The following is a 22,089-nucleotide window of genomic DNA, read 5'->3' as shown; positions in this document are numbered from 1 at the left end:
TCGGCACCTCCCTGCCTCTGGGCATGCAGGACAGCCGTCTAATCTGACCAGGGGGATCTCATCTGACCAGGGGGACAGTGTGCTTGGAGAAATGAACCTGTGAGAGAGTGAAATGGTGATGTCAATGGTGGCATTTAGGCAGCAATCCAATGGTTTTCAGCTCACAATGGATATTCAATAACAACTGTGGCCATGCTTTTAGGTTTTTCACTTCTAATATTGACAAAAAGCCCAAAATTTCACTAGAAAGGCCATATTCTTCCCAAAGATACCTCTTACTCTCTGTGACTTCTAAAAATGACAAGAATATCACCATCTAGGGTTGTTTAAGCCCTTCTTAGTTGAGTAGCTTTGCCGTTGTGGGAGATTATACCAAATGAGTTCTCTGAATATTTTTTCTTTTTTTCTTTTCTTTTCTTTTTTTTTTTTTTGAGACCGAGTCTCACTCTGTCACCCAGGCTGGAGTGCAGTGGCATGATCTCAGCTCACTGCAGCCTCTGCCTCCCAGGTTCAAGTGATTCTCCTGCCTCAGTCTCCCAAGTAGTTGAGACTACAGGCACATGCCACCATGCTTGGCTAATTTTTGTATTTTTAGTAGAGTTGGGGTTTCACCATGTTGGCCAGGCTGGTCTCCAATTCTTGACCTCAAGTGATCCACCTGCTTTGGCCTCCCAAACCAAAGTGGTGGGATTACAGGCATGAGCCACTGTGCCTGGCCAAGAGGTGGTATTTTTAAAAAGAATGTGTTGTTATGTTTTTTTATTTTCTACTCAGTTTCTGTTCTGTATTTCTTCTCCTTTTTCACCCACTTTGCTTTTATCTACTTTTATAACCCCTTTCTAGACTGTGAATTTTTCCATTTATATGTAACTTACATCCTGCCGATTGATACAAAATATGTGAGGTTGCTTACAATATTATAGCAATAAATCAGGAGAGTGAAGGGAAAAAAAGAGCATGGTAGCAGGAATCTGAGACATTTACCACAGTTGAGCACCAAATTTTGATATAAGCCTTCTAGAGGCAAAACAGAAAGCATAATGTGTCAGGTTATGGAGGCTTGTTTTTTTTTAAGTCAGAAGAGAAGTTGGGCTTTTCTTAGTGGCTGTCATATTTCCAGTACTAGGTAATTCCATGTATTTTTCAAGAATGAGGTTCTGCCTCCCTCTTTTGTCATCCCTGTCCCCATCCCCTAGAATACCATGAGCTCTGCACAAAACCTATAGCAAGATCTCAGAGCTAGGGCCTCCAACTGGTGATGGGAAGCAGAGCCTTTCAGTGTCTTCTGAAAGCTGAGCTTACTGGCATTGGGTACAGGCTGACAGAGGCCACTCAGGCTGGTCTAGACATTCATCCTGGGGATGTGCCCAGCACCAGCCGAACCTCTGGTGAGAAGTGGAATGAAATGGAAGGGGGTGCTTTTTTGGAGAATCTCATTATCCACTGGAGATGGAGCATACTTTTCGGAACTGGGAACCTCTTTCTACAGAGAGCCTGGGTTAGGGGCCCTGTTGCACCTGCTTGCTATCCTAAGTGCAGGAAAATGAGAAATTCCCCCTTAGGAATGAGAAAATGCATTATGTTACTGTGAATATATATAGCCTCAACAGATACTTATGGAAGAGCTGTTGAGACTGTCAGGACTAAATACTTAAAATCAGGAAGTAGGAGGCTGTGCTGTTCACGTGCTACTAGCCACATGTGCCTTTTGAGCTCTCAAAATGTGGCTAAGTCCAAATTGAGATGTGCTGAAAGTGGAAAATATACACCAGATTGCAAACACTATCGTGTGAAAAAAAACTCAGTAGTAATTTTGTAATGTAAACGATCTCAACATGTAATACCAATTACATGTTGAAATGATACTATTTTGAATATATTAGGCTATGTAAAATCTATTACAATTAATCTTACCTATTTCTTTTTACTTTTTAATGTAGCCACTAGAAAATTTGAAGTTAAATATGTGGCTAGACCAGGCATGGTGGCTCACACCTGTAATCCCAGCACTTTGGGAGGCCGAGGCGGGCGGATCACCTGAGGTCAGGAGTTCAAGACCAGCCTGGCCAACATGGGAAAACCCTGTCTTTACTAAAAATACAAAAATTAGCCGGGCATGATGGCACGCCCCTGTAATCCCAGCTACTTGGGAGGCTGAGGCAGAAGAATTGCTTGAACCCGAGAGGCAGAGGTTGCAGTGAGCTGAGATCACACCCGCTGCACTCCAGCCTGGGCAACAAGAGCAAAACTCTGTCTCAAAAACAAACAAATAAAAACAAACAAATATGTGATTCATGTTATATTTGTATCTGAAAGCTCTGGTCTAAACATCTAGAATTAAATTTTTTTTGATGAGTAAATTTCTACTGTGTTCTCTAATTCCTATGTTCTCTCTTTGGTTCTCTTTCAACAGATACGACTCCATGTAGCATGTCAAGGACTACAGTAATCACCAATTCCTTTATTTTTTTCCCTCTTACAGTTTCCATTTTTTTTTATACTTGCTTACCCCAGCCATCTGCAGTACACCAGTTTCAGGTCTTTGAGCTGTGTAGAGTTTCTGTGTGTACAGATGTGTGCTCGGACTTTTCTCTTTCTGAGAAATCTGAAGGAGATGGTTGCAGAAGATCCACTTACTAAGCAGAAACCATTACCGCTGACTCGGCCTCCAGGGTGCTGGGTGGTTTCTGGGTGGTCCCTGGAGCCTCCTCTGGGCAGTGCACTGTCCCATCTGTACGCCCTAATGTGCCATTCCCTGGAGGAGAACAACCAAGTGCCGTGGAGGCAGGTGATCATGCTCGCCTCAACTGTCTGGTTTCCTGTAAAATAAACACATTACTTTATATTTTTAAGGAACAAAAAGTGCTGCTATAGGGTTCACAGTTTTCATTCTGAACACTTTTCCGAAACAAATTACCCCAAGGACACTTTTGAATATCCTGGTCACATCTTTGGATCTGTAAAATATACCTTTTAGTATGGCACCTGTTAAAATGCAAAGCAAATTTCTTTGGGGCAGAAAAACAGTCTGACAGTGGCAATGTAGAATTTGTTCATTCAAATACATCTACGTAAATGCAAAAAGTCATAAAATTCACCTCCGAGCTGCTTGCTTTTGAACCTGCAGCAACTAGTCTTGACCGGCCTGGTTTGAACATCATTCTTTCAGAAGTGCTGAAAATGCTGCAGAGTTGGATAAATGGAAATGTGACTGCCCCTCTCCTCACTTCTTCCTCCCTGATCCTCTGGAGCTTGCATCAGGAATGGCCTCTTTCTCTAACCATTTTCAGTTTGAGGGGGTATTGCTGAAGAAATCCAGCATCATTCCAGCAGTTGAAAAAGGAAGCCTTGGGGAGAAAGTACTTGAGAAGATTTTGTTCTTTGTGCTTGTCTATGAATAAGTTGCCATGAATAAGTTATTATTTTAACCCGTTATTGCAGACTGTTTAATTTGAATTCTTTGACACCAAATAGGTTTCATCTTCTTAGGCACAATTAGAAAAAATCCATATAGTTGGATATTTTACATTTAGTTATTACTTTATTCAAATACATAAATCTAAAGCTGAATCAACCCTTACTTCCAGTTGTGCATATTAAGAAGATCAATTTCCAAGTAGTAAAGTTTTCAGAGAAACTGACAAAGATTCAGTTAAGTTGGTCTTGTGTGCTGCTATTTTTTTTGACAAATTTGGGGGTAAGTCAATGACAATGAAACCAATCTCGGTGAAAGCTCCTATCCTCTCATGATGTGGGCCCAAGATGGGTGAGCTGGCACTGTACCCTGAAGCTTTCACCACTGTAATGAAGTATATGCCAGGGGAGACTGGGCTTTTCTCATGGCTGTGTGGGTCGAAGGTAGTTCAAGTGTGTGTGTGTGTGTGTGTGTGTGTGTGTGTGTAAAGTGCTAAGAACTGTGCATTGACATCCAAACATTTCTTGTATAAAATTTCCCTAGCAAAACAAACCCACTTTGACTTAATTTATTTGGTAAAAGTTGCACTTTGTTTATGTGTGTTTTGTTTTGGGTGGGGGGAAAAGGGGAGAGAGGAGGACAAATTCTATCGAAGTATTTATTTCGTGAAGATGGCAATTTTGCATTTGTTTAATTTTTTTCCTTCTTCGATTTTGTTATCAGTGCCAGCCCAATATACCTGCTCCATCATTATTTACAGTCTGATAGGAGGGTCCTTGTGGGGCAGCTTTTGCAAAGCTTATCAGGCAATAACATTCGCCACATAACCTTGTTAATATGTTTCCCTCTGATTTGGGAAGGTAAAACATTGGTGTTTGAGAAGATTGCCATTTAATAATTGTCATATTACTACTATCCATTATGCAATTGTATTACTTTTTGTTCGGAAATTGAAGAAAGGTCAGTAATGATTTTTGGTTCTTGCTAATACCCATCATAAAATAGATTGTTTTAGATTCTTTCCAGAGTGATTTTTCCCTGGGTAACCCCTTTCTACTTCTGAAGAATTGCTTAACACTTTCATGTTTCAAAGGGAAACATTCACTTGTAGTTCCCTATTACTTGATCTTTACAAGGGACTGACAAAATTTGCTTTACTTTATTCACAGAGAAAGTTGGCTTTGATGTCTCTTAAAGATAATTCTGCTAGTTGCTGATCAGCCAGTCAGTTCACCTAGCTTCAATCTTTATAGGACTTCTAATCTAATTTTCCTATACTGTGACTAAAAGGGAGGCAAATTATTGGAATGGATTATTCAAATGGATCCTTAAATATTGCTATGTATCATAAGCCAGTTATTATATCAGGACCATGTTCTCTGTAGGCCACTTTTTTAAAAAGCCACAATGGTGCAATTTTCAGGTTTTTAGACTGTCGCTCCCTGTACTTTAAATGTAAAAACCACACTTCTGAACAACTAAGCTCATGATTATGTTTTTGGTTATATGCAGCTTTTGACTAGCGTGTATGTGTGTCTTTTTCTCCTCTATGAATAATTTTACATTTCATGCTACTTCTTGAAAGTTTATTCTTTGATGCTCTAAGAGAACAGCCAGATGGTTTATACAAGTAATCTTTATCTGCAGGATGGTGGATTGGTAAATTAGGAGAATGTTTGAGATATCAAGATTTATGGTTGGGAACTAAAATATATAATGCCAAATATGTTTTTGTCAATTACTAGAGAATTCTGTGCAAACATATCATCTCTTCAAATGCTGCACACTTTTCTTTTGTTAAACAGGCAATAGACAGAACCGTAAGAGTTTCAGATTAAGACTTTTAGAGGAAATAGAATCATGTGATTAAGAAAATCAGAATTTATAGATATATTGGGATAAATGAAGAAATAAAAATGTTTGTTTAGAATGTAGCATCTAGTGACTTTTTAAAGCCCTAAAGTTTACATAAAGAAGCGCTAGTTCCTATAGAAATAACTGAAAGCAAATAAAGTTTTTAACAATCCCCTCTTTCGAAGTGCATTCTTTTTTTTTTTTTAAGTAGGGCAGGAGACATTTGGACTCTAGCTATATGACATATTGGGAAAGTTTCTCATTGGCAGAGGGTGGGGGGAAGATTTCACTTCATTGACTCACCCAGAATCTTGAGCAAACTAAAGAAACCATCATAGTCTAAAATTGCTTCACTTAACACTAACAATTTAGCCTTTTTACACCAAGCGTTGAATAATAGCTGGATAACTGCCGAAGGAAGCGCCACTCCATGAAGTCTGCTTACTTATTTAAAAATTGTGTATCAATTTTAAATACTGTTGATTGTGTGCAGATATAAGGGGAATAGGGCATTCTGTAGAATTATACATGTCTAGTTTGTAAAGTGTGTCCTGTGTACTGCAGATGTGTGTTTTCTGGGCTTTATGTATTTGTACAGTAGCTTTCACATTAAAAAAATTGTGGACAAACTTGTTTGAGGGGTTTGAGGGGAGAATCGTGGTTTATATCAATAACGATGTGTACTATAGTCCATGGAACAAAAGATGTGGAGGTCACCCTCCCCTGGCCCTTGGAAAATTTTGGTAATCTTCTAGGTTCTAAAATGAAGATGTATGGGTACTCTGGCAGACTGCATGTTGTATAATTTGAAAAATACTAAAAGTGGAAAATAAAATTGAATTAAACTTTGGCTGGTCTGTTTCTCCTTATTTGAGTCATCCTGAAGGTACAGTCATTGAAGATGTCAGTGCCCGTGAGGGGATGAGCCATGTTCTGGCCTCAAAAGAGTTCACTTCAAGTGAGCAGGTGCTCCAGTACGCAGCATAAACAAAGTCAACCTTGACCATTCTTTCTTTCACTTTGCTTAAATACTTGCTCTAAAAAAAGTTTTTTTTTTTTTCATTTCAGAACTAAGAAAACTTGACATTTGGATTACTTCCATTCTGAAAAGATAGCAACTGATGTAAAAAAGTGTCTTATTCGCTTTTTAAAAAGTAGGATTGACTTTAAAGCTCAGTAGAGCAGTGTATTTGCTGAATATCTGAATTTCTTCTTGCCTGAGAAGGGTGTTAATTCTCCACCTAATGAATTGGAGCCCTGTTTGCATATGTTGAAAGAGTATCGGGATCTTTTGAGGACTGGATTATTTATATTTCTGTTTAACCTACGGATTCTTAGTGTTAATGTACAGGTCTGAGATCTCTTGAGAGGACACCAGAGCATGAATCCTTTGGAGGATAACCAGTGCCAGGACACAGGATTATTTTTTATCTGCTCTCATAACAAGGAGACGTCCCTACCTCGGGTCACTAGAACCATGTGACCATGCATGACATTGTGTATGTAAAGCATCCTCATTCTTGTGCTTGGTTTGATTAATGGTGCATGAGAGCCAGACAGTAAACCTCATTCCCTTAATTGATTAAAAATGGAAGGGATAGATGCCAAGTGAACGTGTAATTGAGGGCACTGCAAATGGTGTGCTTTTATGCCGTCTTACCCATCTTTTTTGAAATTGTTATTCTCTCAAGAACTCTTAAGAGGAAGTTTCCAGATATCAGATTGTTAAAGGTGACTTATGTAGTAAATTTCAAACGTGGTAATTGAATATTCAGCTGATGCCTGTGTGTTTTAGATGGGAAAGCAGTTCTCTGAAAGAACCAGATTACAAAGCAAATTTAAATATCAATGGGAAATGACCCCCACAGATCCCAGAACACAGCAGCTTTGCGATGCGGTTGGACTGCATTGATGCCAGTGTTCTCTTGGTTCCTGCAAGCCTTTCTTGAGGTTTCTTGTTTCACCAAGCTCTGAACTGGGCTCTGGCTTTGCCTCAGAAGCACAGAGCTGGAGCATGTGTGGGAGAAAGTGGAACTGGAGCAATAATCTGCAAAGGCAATTGCTGGTGATGTGTGTATTGGCAAGTTTCATTCTAGCATTTGCGACAGGTCGTGTCTTGTTATTTGTCTTGTGTACATAATACCTGAACAGAAATAGGAGGCACCGCTTGGGTGACACATTAGTTGAAAATGTGGTCTTACTTGACAAAGGCATCCTGAGCCATGGGGTTTTCACTTTCCTTTTGGTGTTTGGTGGTTCATCGTCCAATTGGCAAAGAAAACACCAATCTCTCTGTGTGGTTAGTTGGGTTCAAAATAATAATAAAAAGATCCTGTAGGTAACCACTGTTGGTGGTCTGTCTTCCTGCAGTACCCTGGATGGCAAAGGCTGGGATTCTCTATCTGCTTTGAATCCCCAGTGCAAGAGCAGTTTGCTCTGGACTTCCAGGATGCCCTCTTTCTCACCGAACACCTTTCAAACCTTCACCCTTCCCCATGCCCAGATTGCAAATGATTCTCATAGTATAGCTGTTCAAGATTTGCCTACAACAATATTTTATTCCTTCAGAATGTAAATGAAATTAGAGAAATTGACAAACTTGTTCTGGATGACATGAAACAGCATCAGAATCTTGTAATGCTCAGAAAGCTACAATAAGCAGTCAATTAATTCCAGGGCACTATTCTGGCTGTGTGCCAGACACTGTTTTAAGTGCTTTACATGTATTAATCCATCTAATCTTCCTAATAACCCCATGAGGAATGCACCATTATCTCTTCTTTACAGGTGAGGAAACAGGCGCAGAGAGGTTAAGTAACCTGCCCAAGGTCTCACAGCTGGCAAGAGGAGGTGCCAGGATTGAAATCCACACAGTCTGGTTCCAAGGCTCATGCTCGCAGCAGCAAGTAATACTGCCTTTCTGAATAGTGATTGGGATATATATATATATATATATATATATATATATATAGTGTGTGTGTGTGTGTATACATGTGTATATACACACGTGTACCTCTCTCTATAATAGTGATAAGCAGCAGCCAACCTCAAAAGCCCTTTTGTAAAGACTTTATACAAAGCTGTATGCCTTTGCAACTTTTCTAGTCTTTCCTTTCATTGGAATCTGAAACCTCATTGTGATTTGAATTACTTTAAGCAATCGAATGTGTCTAGAAAAGAAGATAGTAATGAAGGAGGATGCCTCACAGCAAGGGTGCCGATGACACTGAACTCTACAGGAAGGCTGCATTTCAGTAGCGCCCTTGTCAGAATCTTTTTCACACATAACATACTTAGAAGCTAAGTGTAGCCATTACCTCTGTCAGTTTTCAAATTGTGGGTCATAAGAATTAAACTTATTATCCATGTGGATTTTTTTTCTTTAAGACACTAATTCTCTCTGTCTGCATTAAAACATGTATAACCTATATTCTGTTTCAGTAAAAAGCTCTCAGTACTCTCTTGCCCCACCTGAAATGGCTCTCAGGGAAGGACTGAGGGGCGCACTGGATGGGTTTCCTTTCATTGCCAGGGATGGGTGAAGCCTCAGAGGAGGCTGTCCTCTACCTCACCTCCGGCCCCAACATAATGATTAATAGGATTTCATTTTAGAGCTTTAGGTTTTAGAAAAAATAAACATGCCAATCATACCACACAATCACGTGTGAGTTCAACCACAGAAGGCTGAAACAGTGGGGTTCCCTTACGAGCTCCTCCGTTTATCTGTGCCTCTCCTGTCTGAGGGTGTTCTGATCGGCTACCTAGGAGCACAGGCTGGTGGCAGATGTGTCTAGGTGACCAGATGCTGACTCCTTCAGCCAGCGCCCAGCTGCCTGCCTACAGACCTCAACCTCCAGCCCAGCATTCTTGCTGCCCTGTAGCCCCTTTCTGGGACCTATATGCAATAGCAAAATACCTCTGGAGTACTGGCTGGTAGGCAGTGGTACTACTGAGTAATTCCACATGGAAAGAATGATGCATGCGGAACCTGGTCCTGACTTAGCTTCACATCCACTCGCTAGGGGATTGTGGACCAGTGGTTTAACTATGCAGAATCTCAGTGAGTTCATCTCCATACCTGAATTTAGCCCATGATGCTCCATTCTTCACAGTGCCTTTCAGGGATCGGATGAGAAACTGTAGGAAGACATTTTATAACAGCGCACTTGAATATAAGGTATTGTTTTTGTTAAAAACTTCCTAGGAGAAAGTATGTTTATCTTGGACCCCAGCTATTGTCTTCTACCTAGCATCACCAATACTTAGAGTAGAGGAAAGAACATGCGGAGACATTGGGAATTGTCTGATTCTACTTGGTGACATCAGATCTCTTTGTAGCTCTCCATGTAGGGTTCTTTCTTTATGCACTGTCTTCATCAGTTGGGGCTGCTGTAACAAAGTGCCATGGACTGGGAGGCTTATGAACATCACACATCTAGTTTTCACAGTTTTGGAGGCTGGAAGTCCAAGCCGAGGGTGCCAGCCAGCACCGCTCTGGTGAAGACTTCTTCCTGGTTGCAGACTCCCGACTTCTTGCTGTGTCCACACATGGTGGAAGGGAGGAGAGAGCTCTCTGGGGTCCCTCTTATAAGGTACTGAACTCATTCGTGATGACTAATAAACTCACCCTGATGAGCTAATCACCCCAAAAAGGCTCTACCTGCTAATATCGTCACATTGGATTAGGATTCCAGCACATAAATTTTGGTGAGACACAAACATCCAGTTCATTGTACCCACTTCTCCACCCTCTTTCCTCTTGGGGGAACCCTACTCTTAGGCTATTTCATGGGTAGAGAGTATGACACACCCTCTGCAGTGTGGTGCAGGGAGTAGGGTTCCAGGCTAGTTTCCATGCTCTGTGCCTTGTGGCTTTTCACACCAGAGGGCGCAGGTAAGTGCCCTTCACTCAACGTCCTGACGCTCGATCATGAATCAAGTCCACTCAGTTTCCCATACATGGAGCCAAAAGCCCAGTAATCACAGTTAATGCTGAGAGACTAAATCCTGGCAGGATCTTTGTAGGAGCTTAACAAGTTCCCCAAAGGGAGATTAGAGATGCTCAAGGAGTCACTTAGCCAAACCAGCACACAAAAGCACACTCGGCTTCTGCCAGCATCTGGAAACAAGTTGTCTGCTTCCCTTCCATAACCCAGGTATTGGAACGTTCCTGTCCCAGAACACATAGCAGAGGCAGGAACCCACTGTTGAGTGCAAGCCTGCTCTGTCCGCATGCTGGCCCGCCGCTCCTAAACACTAGATGACTATGATCAGGGCCTCTACTTTAAATGCTTTGTCTCTCTTTAGACTGTCAGAAACCCATGAGAACATCAAAATCGAGTTGAAGTCACGTGTCCAAGGTCACTTTGTTAGTTTTGACTGTAGAGCCCAGGTTCCGTCTCTTACAGTCCCCTGCTTGTCCATCTCAGAGGTACGGGCTGGAAGCTGCTATAGAATGTCGCTCCCAATCTTCCCTATGAGTCATTGTCAACAAATAGTGCTTTCCAAATAGCTTTCCCTTTCCTATGCTGAACAAATAAATTGGGGAGTTCTTAAAGAAATAAGGAGTACGTCACCAGGACTTAGGAGACTATGAGGGCCTTGGGAATGATCTGGTTCCACCCGGTGAAGTCAAATGACTCACTTTGCTCCATGCACACCAGCAGGAAAGAGTCCAAACCCAGCACGCCACCCTTCTCCTCACTCTGCTGAGGGCTCACTCTGCTGCACCAACCCTCAGCAGGCAAAGACCAAAGCTAATCACAAGAATATACTGGCAATACGCCGTCCTGACTTGATTAGCCCGAGTATTGGCATTACTTGTGTGGAAATGTTTTGCCGCAGTCATCTGTTGAGTGAGTACCGTGTGGCAGGTGCCCTGTGATCAAGAGTGAACTTCAGCAGTGTAGACTGGAGTCCCAGTAGTTCCACCTTTCCTTATCAACCAAGTGCCTCAAACAAATTACCTAATCTCTCTTAGTGTCGCACTTGGCTCACAATGCATTCTAAAATAGCTAGTCCTTCACATGCATTCTGGAAATCTCCTACAAGGAATGAGTGAGGGTGGTACTGTTATTCACCCCATATGAAAAAACAGAGGTGTGGAGATGTTAAGTGAGTCACCCAACATCACAAAGCAAGGTAGTGGTGGAGCTGGCTCCAGAGTCCACGTTCTTAACCAAGAGGCTGAGCTCTCCTGGGAGGAGTGCAGAGGGACTGGGTTCACATCCTGCCTCACTTCCTGATCTGAGTTTACTCCCAGATCTAAGCTGTCTCATATGGGAGCAGCTGAAATCTCCATGTGATGAACTGAAAAAGCCTCTGTAAAAACATTAGTGTTTATTTATTTCAATAAATATTGGAGCACCTACCTTATACTAAGCATTGTTTCCAGAGCTGGAGAGAGATGTGAATAAAACAAGACACAGTCTTCATTTCCTTAGAGGCAAATTATAAACAAGTGAACAACACCTTCTAAAATGACTTAGTATATTCAAGTGCTATGAAAAGAAGAAACCAGTTACTTGCTGTGATGGCAAGTAACTCCAGTCTAGTTTTGGCTGGATAGTCAGGGAAGGCCTTAGTGAATGAGGGAGCCAGCCATGCAGAGACTAGGAGGTAGGTGCAAACGATGGAACAGCAGCTGCAGAGTTCCTCAGGAAGGGTTATGCTTGGTGTGTTAGTGCTAATAGAACTCTGATTTTACACGAATAACTTTCTCCACACTGGTATTTCTTTCCCTCATTTACCTATCGCATTAAAAGGACCATAAGGGCTGGGCACAGTGGCTCACGCCTGTAATCCCAGCACTTTGGGAGGTCAAGGCAGGTGGATCACTTGAGGTCAGGAGTTCGAGACCAACCTGGCCAACATGGTGAAACCTTGTATCTGCTAAAAATACAAAAATACTAGCTAGGTGTGGTGGCACATGCCTGTAATCCCAGCTACTCGGGAGGCTGAGGCATGAGAATTGCTTGAACCCGGGAGGTGGAGGTTGCAGTGAGCTGAAACTGCACTCCAGCTTGGGCAACAGAGTGAGACTTTTTCTCAAACAAAAACAAAAACAAAAACAAAAAATGAGTTTGTTTGTGTTGACTTCAGAAGAAGCAAATTGGAATAATCAACAACTTCTTTGCTGGATTTAGAAATACAACGCCAGAGGCATTTGTGCATTTTTGTAGTCAGCAATGTTGTGAGCAGACCCATACATCTGTAGCCCATGCTTCAGCGTCTGCCCTGAAACCCAGATAAAAGAGGACTAGTACATCCCGGCTGATGTGTTTTAAACAGTCAAGCAAATTCAAGTGAATCCACAGGCCCTGAGAGTGTAAAAAGTAATACTGAGGGATAAATATGGAGAAGCTGATTTGCTGCCCAACCTCAGGGTCAAGCACAGGTCTGAGCAGGCCACTGCCTCTTCTTAGAGTCATCTCAGCGAAATGGAGCTGCTGCAGCCTGCCTCTTTGGAAAAGCTGCTTGCTGGCCTCGTACGTGAGAGGTATGCCCAACTCACTTCGGGAAAGTTATTTCAACTTTTAGCTACATCAGGACTCTGCGACTGGTGAGCATCAAAAACCCAAAGAAACACACATCCTTGACTGCCCTTGGTAAGCCTGGAGAGAATTTCACTGGTTGATAAGAGGTGATTCTGAATTTTGTCTGATTATTCTGGAGCTGACTTTTTTTGAGTGTCACAGGTAGCACAGACATTTTTGAAGCATAACTTTGATAACCACTCTTGCTGTGGCTGCTACCTGCCTTGTTCTTGCTTCAGACTCAGTTTCTGCTGAGATCTGCATGGAAAGAAGTATTTCCCACTATTGGGCTCACACAACTAAATGGCACCACTGAAGTTCCCCTGTCAAGTCCCTTGGTTAGAGTCTTATTAGTGTGTGGCTTTAGGAAGCGGGACAACACGTTTATATTTTTGCAGGCTATTACCTGAACGTGATCGCTGAATAGCCTCAGCTGTTCAAACAGTAATGCTGCATACAACGAGGAGTGTGTGTATGTGTTTAGGAGAACACACCCTTGCCTGCTGGCTGGAGTGATGTATTAGCAATCCTGTGTCAAGAGGGGTCTAGGCTTGCTTAAGATTTAACACAGAGGCTGCACTGTTTTTTTCTGGGCAGGGGGCTGGGGTGGCGGGGAACATTCTTCCTCTGTCGCCCAGGCTGGAGTGCAGTGGTGTGATCTCAGCTCACTGCCACCTCTGCCTCCGGGTTCAAGTGCTTCTCCTGCCTCGGTCTCCTGAGTAGCTGGGATTACAGGCACCCGCCACCATGTCTCGCTAATATTTGTAGTTTTAGTAGAGATGGGGTTTCACCATGTTGCCCAGGCTGGTCTCAAACCCTTGACCTCAAGTGATCCACCCATCTCACCTCCCAAAGTGCTGGGATTATAGGCGTGAACGACTGTGCCTGGCCAACTGCACAATTTATTATCCACTTAAGAGAAGCCTGATTTTATTTTCAGAGTGCTCCTTGTGTGAACTGGGGTTGTGGGAAGGAGTGACGTTTCTCCTCCTTTGTTCAGGTGGGGCGAAGACTTGACTTAGAGTTAAGGGAGGCTCCTTGGCCAACATGGGGTGGGAGCTGTTTTGAGCTGTCCTTATCTCTGGCCTGTTTCCTGACCTGTAAAATGAGAAGGTTGGGTGGTTGGGTAGGATCAGCTTCCCAGGCTTGCCTGTAGGTGAGTAGCCCCTGGAGTGCTCATTCAAAAGCCGCTCTGCTCTGCTAAATAAGAATGTTTAGGTATGAACTCTGTCATGAGCAGGCACCCAAGTGATCCTCCCCTTCAATGCAGAATGGTGGTCTGCGCAATCTCTAACACATCTTCCAACTCCAAAACTCCTGTCCTGGCTACGTCTGGAAGGCAGTGACTCCTAACTATTCCTGAGACCCAAATGTCTTTGCAAGTCTGACAACAGCTGTGGATGCTCAGTTTAGTAAAAATGTATGCAGACACAGAATATCAAATTCAGTTGCAGGGTCTGTGGCCCTTGATTAAGAATTCCTACTCTAAGGTCAACCCTTGAAAGAGAATACAAGCATTCATCTGAGCCAGACATGAAGCAGCTGCTCACTAAAGGTCAGTTATTATGCTATTTCTGTCTCTCAACTTTTCTACGAAATTCTAATATTATCTCATTGTATAGATGAGGACACTGAGGCATAGAGAGATTAACATGCATTGTAGGTTGTGGCTGAATTTGAACTCAAACAGTCTGATTTCAGAGCCAGTGTGAATTTAAATTCTGGGCTGCCTGAAAAAGTGGTTATCAGTTTTGCCTACCTGAATTCATAGCACTCTCCGCTCCTAATATTTCTGGCCACTTCCCTATACCTCCTTATATTAGTCATAATTAACTGAGCAGCTACTATGTGCCAGGGATGCTACACACATTGTCTCATTGAAAAATGTCCTCAGAAACTGATATACAGTATTTTTTTGTTTTGTTTTTTTGAGACAGAGTTTCACTCTTGCTGTCCAGGTTGGAGTGCAACGTGCCATCTTGGCTCACCACAACCTCTACCTCCTGGGTTCAAGTGGTTCTCCTGCCTCAGCCTCCAGAGTAGCTGGGATTACAGGTGCCCATCCCCGCCATGCCTAGCTAGATACACAGTACTAATATACATGTTGAGTCCTAAGTAAAGACAGAAAAAATTAGGAAGGCAAATATATCCTAAGGCTCAGAAGTTTTTTGGGTTGTTGCTTCTTTGGATAATATATATTTCATTATACTATCAGAAAACTAGAGATTAAGTAGAAGCTGAAGATTTTCTAGTTCAATATCATTCTCCTAGGGACCAGTAGAGAATAACAATAAACACAGTTATTTGCAAGGATTAATTCATTCATTCTAGAATCTTACAAAGCCTATCTCAATGGTTTTGTCCCTATTTCTAGCATTTTAACATTGATTAGATGTGGGCTGGCTCTCTTTGCACTGCTAGGCAGAGCTACTGTTTACTGAGCAGGCGCTTTGTGCTGGCGCTGTGCTCAAGCACTTTACATGGATTATTTCACTTAGCCTCACAACAGTATCAAAACTTCTTATTTCAGATACCCCTTTTAAACAAAAAACTTCGAGTGGAGACCTGGTCTGATTTCATGGCTGCACATTTTCCAAGTGGGAGAAATGCACAATTGAGGAACACACCCAAGGCTGCTCAGCAAGCCCGGGAGACAGAGTGGGGTAGGGAGGGAGGGATCATGTGCAAGCAAGCACCGGGGCAGAACCTGTACCTTCCTGATGATTCTCAGGCCTGTCTGTGTGGCATCACTTAGCAGGCTGGCCCAGCCAAGATCACACACACAGCAGGAGGATCCTAAATCACAGGGAATCACGTGCTCTACTGACTGAAACCAACACATAAAAAGATCTAGGCTCATTTCATGTGAGTGAGACCCAGAGGGGCTCCTTTGCTCAGCCATACCTGCTGGTGCAAGTGGCTGTCCAAAAGGGCAGGCCCTGCCACATTCCCACCCTGGGACACCAGACTCCTTGCCACCATAGAGGGATTAGTAATTGAGGTAGGGCACACCTAGGTGGGGCATCCCATGTAACCTTTTTTAGGTTGGCCTTGCCCAGTGTGACGTGGCCAGCCAGGAAACACCAGATCTGAAATACCCATCTGTGCAGAACCCACTGAAGGGGTGGGGTGTCTAGACCTTAGGAGTGTTGGGCTTGTTGTCAGGCGAGGGGTGGAGCAGGCTGCTTGGCCCTGACCTCACCTTAATAGAGATCCTCCCATTTTGGCCTCAGAGGTTTAATATACAGTCACAGAAGTGACTGAAATAGTCATAAGAAGGAATGTTCTCCATACAACTTTAAAGTTGTACAGTGTTTCCTGCAGTGAAATGAATTTTTTCATGGAATAGATTTTTTTAATGAGTCTTGAAATTAACATGTGAGTAGCAAGCAGCATGACATATTACCTCGTGTGAGAGTGTGTGTGTGTGTGTGTGTGAAAGCCATTTGTTAAATGGAACACCTAAAAATACCAATGCTTTTGTTTTTGCAGTTGTCAGGGGCCTCAATAAATGCAAGTGGCTCAGGTGATGCTTGACCTGAGAGGTCTGGAAAGACAGATTAGAAATCTCAGCAGAGGACCAAACTCAGACCCCATTTCTGCAGAAGTTCTGTCCCCAGGTTTCCCCACTGCAGGCATAACCAGCAGCCCTTCAAAGGTTCCAGACCAGCCCAGCATTATCTTTAGAAATGCAGACCCAGGATTAGCTCTGCTACCAGCTGTGGGATCTTGGGTCAGTGGCTCATACTCTGAGCTGTTTCCACAGTGCAAGCCTGACCAGACAGTGTTATATTTCAGAGTTCTCCTGCCTGTGGCATCCTCAGAAGTTAAAGTTTTGCTTGATGGCTTATAAGGTGCCCTGGGAGTGTAGACCTCCCACAAGCCAGCTGCCTGGCTGGCAGTGGGTGTGGGGTAAGTAGTAGAGAGAGAACAGGTGGCCTGGAAGCTGACAGCTTGGCTCCAGATTCTCCCTAGTAAGCTTGGAATGATGCTGGAGCAGCTCTGGGCCGAGGGGACCAGCTTAAGGCTGGACGCAAAAGACTGGGCGGCACCGAGTCTGTTCATCAGGTATTAAATGCCCTGAGTTTCCAAAGCTCTGGTGATTCAGTAGTGGACAGGTAAGTTTTCTGCCCCTCCTGGGGCTCCGTCCAGGGGTGGGGAGGACATCACTATATGAAATTATCTCATTTATAGCTTAATGTCATTATTTAAAAAGGGAGGTAATCATTTGAGGGGTGAACAAGATTGGATGGAACGGTCAAAAAAGGTCTTTGAGTTCTTCCAGTTCTGAACTAACTCACACACACCCTTGGCCCAGTCATTTTCACTCCCGAGGGTCTGCACTCCGCGCTGCTACATCCCAGAAAGAAAGGGGGTGGACTCCCCTCTCTAAGCTCGGTCGGGTCCGATTCGCGTGCTGTGTTCCACTTCCCGAGCGGGGCTGGCTGGGTGGGAACGAGCTCCTCGCCTCCTCCCGAGCGCTAGCTGCTAACACACGGCCGCCCGCCCGGGCCTCCCTTCAGTCCCGTGGCGGAGCCCTGCGTTTTCCCAGCGGAGCCGGGCCCGGGGCTGCTCCCTCGCGGGCGGGGCTCATCTGTCCCGGCCCGGCCCCCTCCCGTGCCCCAGGTGGCTCAGGGCGGGGAGGAGCCGCGCCCCGCCCCGCGCGGCCGCAGCCAACGCCAGCCCCGGGCGGGCGCGCGGAGAGCCGGGGCTGGGAGCCGGGCGAGGGCGCCGAGAGGCCCGGCGGGCGTGGGCGGCGAGGTGAGCTGGGCCGGCGCAGAGGGTGAGGGCGGTGGTGGGTTCCGGGACGGCTCACCCCGCGCCGGAGCGAGTGCGGGGCCGCGCAACTGCGGCGGGAGATGCGCTGCGCCCCTGCCCGGCGCGCCGGGGCAGCCAGGAGCTCGCGGGGCGGCGCCGCAGTGGCGGGTCGGGGTTCGGTCGCCGCCTTGGGGAGAACAGCTGCCAACAGCTGGACGGGGCGGGAGCCCGGGCTGGAGCTGCCTGGGTCTCTAATCGCCCCGGGCGCTGTGGGGCCAGTGACTTCGGTGGAGCCGAGGGGAGAGGAGAGACTGGGGGCCAAACAGGCGCGGAGCTGGGGCGGGGGTTCAAGGCGGATCGTGGGGCCAAGAGCGAGAGAGCGAACTCCGGTGTTTCCCTCTGCGGCGCTTCACGCGGGGCCCACGCGGGTGCCGCCGCTCCCCCTGCCCCGGCTCTTTACTTTTGTTGTTGAATAACCGACCTTACACATTGGTTACCTGGGGTTTCCCGAAAGCTGGGTCTGGAGGCTATGCTGACTCCAAGGGTTTAGGTTGTCAAGGCTGCAGCTCTGTACGCCCTGCGGCGTTTGGGGGGAGCCGGTGGGTGGAGGGGTGCTGTCCACCTCCCAAGGCCAGGGGATCAGAGAGTGGGAAAGTGAGAAAAGTCTAGAATGCCATTAAAATTCCAGTAACTAGCTATGTGACCTTGAGCAAGTTACTTAACTGCTCTGAGCCTCAGTTCCCTTAAAGTAAAATAGGTATTATTAATATTATAATCATCACAACAGCCTTAGGTTATCTGATGTTCATGGAGTACAGAGCACACACTGCTTTTTTCCCTTTTTGTGTTGATGTAACACTGTGTGCCTCCCAGAGGTCTCCACGCGATTCTGAACAGAAGGAAGATCCAGGAGGCTCGGGTTATCGTCCTTTAAGAGGGAACCCTGGCGGTGGTGATGTGTGTGTTGTGGGGTGGCGGCATTCTTTCTCATCTTGACTTTGTCATGATTAGGCTTCCTCCAGGATGCCTTGCTTGCTGACACCATCCCAGAGCCCAAGGTTAGGGCTGCCGGTGCACAGGCCTTGCAGTTGGAGGGGTCGTTGTCAGACCGCTCTCATCATTACCCATTGGATTTGTCAGAATTACTTTCTTCGGGTTGGGTTTTGGTCACTTGAAAATTGCCTTATACTATGTAGAAATTGATTGGGTCACATAAATGAAAAGGTTGAGGCTTTTGGCTTAAAGCTCTAGCGAGTTCCAGAGGCTCATATGAGGTTCCAGGGCCAGTTCTCTCTCATGTATATCTTAGCTGCTTTTCTCTCTGTGTTGACTGGTGCTTAGTGTGGAGCAGTAAATAGCAGTTGCACCTTCAGGATTATCTGCTCTTTCAGAGAGAGAGAGACAGAGACAGAGAGGGAGAGAGAGAATCCCATCTTCTTCATCCTTATAGCAATCTTTTTTTTTTTTTCTTTTGAGATGGAGTATCACTCCGTCGCCCAGGCTGGAGTGCAGTGGCACGATTTCAGCATGCAACCTGTACCTCCCAGGTCCAGGCGATTCTCCTGCCTCAGCCTCCCAAGTAGTTGTAACCACCACACCCTGCTAATTTTTGTATTTTTAGTAGAGATGGGGTTTTGCCATGTTGTCCAGGCTGGTCTGGCCTCAAGTGATCTGCTGCTTTGGCCCCCCAAAGTGCTGGGATTACAGGTGTGAGCCACTGCACCCGGTCCCTTATAGTAATCTTATAGACATCCTGGATCAAAGCAGAGCCAAGCCATCTCAGCAGATAGGTAGTGGGTTTCCACAACAGGAGTGGGCACATGACCCACTGTAACAGACTGGCCCGCCTCAGCTGCAGGGGATGCCGGTGGGAGGGTGCAATTCCCAATGAGAAGTCTGACAAAACAGGACATGTCCATTGTGCTATCTCTGTCTTTGCTTGCCAGCACCTAAAGGAAGTCTGCAGTAGACTCTAGACAGCCTGGGAGCCATATTCTGTCAGTCAAGTCTTTACCTAATGCATGGAAGGCATCCTGTGTGTCCATCCTTTCCTTCGTTGTTTTTTGTTTATTCATTCATTCGACATTTAATAAATGCTCAACATATGCCAGGGCCTCTGCCAAGGGTGAAAATGCTTGCTTTTGAGAAGCTCACAGTCTAGTTGGAAAGACAGATGTATAGATAGCATAGATGTATGGACAATGCTGTCTGTACCTCTGTCTCTCCAACTAGACTGTGATAGCATTATCTGTCTGGGGACATAGTGTAGACTCCCCAAAGAAATTATAGTTGAACTTAGAACCGGAGATGAGAAGGGCTGCTCTTGGGGAAAAAGCTGAGAGATTTTCCAGGCCGTGTGGTAAGATTCTTTTTGTTGTCACATTATTTAGGTTACTGTACTGCTTGCTTAGAACATCTGAAGGTAGGTTGTTCAAATTGGCCACAGCTCTTGGGTGGCTTCTAGAAAATTATCTTGGTTTTCCAGGGTGACTAGAGCTCCATCATACCTTCATGTGACAACATTCAAAGTAGAAAAAAGAAAGTCAGGGCTTGCTGCTGGGGCTTTCTCTAGATAGCGAAGGACAAAATTTCCCCCAAGTTCTCTGTGTCACCGGCCAGAGTGGTTTCATGCTTACCCTGAAACCAGTCACTGGCAAAGGAGAAGAGGGGCCTATGATTGTTTTGCCCAAGCTATTTTCTAGAGCTGCAGGAGAGCTCACCTGCCCCGAGCACATCCATGCCCTGTGTCTGAACACAATCAGAATTCTGTTAGCAAGGAGGAAAGTGAGACTGCCTGTCGGGCTATTAGGTAGACAACCAATCCTGTCTCCCACAGGTGGGGACAGGTGATGCAAGGTCTGGCATAGACTGGTAATCAGAAGTCCAATACCATGGGAGACGCCTAGGGTGTGGCTGAGGGGAGAAAAGGAGCTGAGGTTGGAAAAGTAAGTAATACAGGATTACCCTGTATTAGATTCCGTGGATGTCACTAAGAAGCATAGTACATCTTGGTCCCATTCCTCAACAAGCTTACGCTTGAAATCTGGAAAAGCTTTTCTGAGTTTTCCATACTCCCAATGGTAGTAGCAATAGTGGCTCACTCTTTGGTGGTAATTCTCAAGGGGTGGTTTGGGGTGGGAGAGTTTCAGAGCAGTTTTGAACCTTATGTAGATTGAAAAACCTCACAGATGATTTTGCTGGGTTACCCACTGCTGATCTTCCCTGGTAACTCTCCCTGTCCTCTCTTGAGAACCCTTACTTGCTCTAAATCATGTCTTTGTTTCAGTATTGTTAACTGTCTTCAAACTAGCAGGCTGGGACTTGGTGAAGATGTAATTAGTGGTAGATTTTGGACTAGAAAACAATTCTCCTGATGCTAAGTCCAATGAGTGATGGCTTTGGTTGTTGGATTTAGTAGGAAATTGGATTTAGCAGCCTCTACCATGAACTGCTTTGAAATCGTGTATCCTATTTTCATCTGAAATATGAAGTGAGTGCTGTACTTTGTTTCTGTTTTATATGGTAGACATTGGTGGACATTGGTGTTGGACTTTTGGAATTAGATTGGGCAATCAAGGATGCTGTTTCTCGTGATCCTCTATCCTCAATATCTAGTTAGCAAAAAGAAATTGGCAAAAAGATATGGTCACTAATCCTGGAAGAAAGCGAAGTGGAGGGCAGCATATTTTCCTGTTTTCACCAGCAATGCTGCCATGGGCTGGCCAGGATCACTGGAAGAATGTGAGGGAATGAGGTACAAAGAAATTCCTTGAGCAGTCTTTCATTCCATAAATATTTATTGAGCATCTACTGTGTGCCAGACGCTGTTCTAGGTGCTGGAGATTGGAGCTTACAGTCTACTGGAAGGAGGGATTTAGTTGCGTTTTGTCTAGTAAGTCAGGCAGTGAGAGGTACTGTAATAAAAAATAAAATAGATCCAGACAAGAGTGCAGTCATTAGAAACAAACTGGATACAATGCTGGAAATCATGGCTTATTCTCTCCTGTTTCCAGCAGAGATATATGATCTAAGCAGGTAAGGTTTTGGGCAAAAAGGAGAGGTGTTCACTTGGAAAAAGAGGGTTAAATATTAAATAACTCAACTTTATAGGATTTCTTTCATACAGAATTTCTTTGCATGTTTGTTATACCTCACATTGTTCCTAATTATGATTTGTAATGACTTACAAAAACATGGTACCAGATGATGAGAAATAAATGAAGAAATATGAGCAGCAAAGGGAAAACAACGGTAATTTCTTTCATCATCATGTTCCAGAGTTGTTTAGTTTTGGTAGCAGGGAAAGGAGGAAACATGATGATTACAAATGTGGTGATTGATGCTCAGGGTTTGCTGTTTAAAAGATGAGAAAATAAATTTTGATGCCTCAGGAACTTGTAATTTTTGTGTATGTGTGTGTTTAAAGAACCAATTTTATTTGACAGAAAAAGTGGTCTCTTTACTAAGGACTTATATGAAATTTATCCCCTGAATTTAAAGAAAACTAACTTTTTTGGGGGGTCAACA

The 22,089-nt window shown here is 44.5% G+C and overlaps 1 protein-coding gene across 1 annotated transcript in view; it reads left to right on the top strand.

Annotated features, from left to right (window-relative positions):
- KIF5C (kinesin family member 5C) overlaps positions 1–6,119 on the top strand; it is a 153,490-nt gene extending 147,371 nt beyond the window's left edge. Inside the window, exon 26 of the mRNA XM_021668895.2 lies at positions 2,414–6,119. The gene's annotated coding sequence lies outside the window, so the exon portion shown is untranslated. The remainder of the gene's footprint in view (positions 1–2,413) is intronic.
- Positions 6,120–22,089: the final 15,970 nt, after the last annotated feature.

The sequence above is a fragment of the Aotus nancymaae genome, unplaced genomic scaffold (genome assembly GCF_030222135.1).
Source record: "Aotus nancymaae isolate 86718 unplaced genomic scaffold, 86718_ANA_hifiasm-v0.15.2.pri h1tg000029l, whole genome shotgun sequence".
NCBI classification, from domain to species: Eukaryota; Metazoa; Chordata; class Mammalia; order Primates; family Aotidae; genus Aotus; species Aotus nancymaae.
The sequence above is the reverse complement of the archived record's forward strand: the minus strand, read 5'-3'. Positions and strand labels throughout refer to the sequence as shown.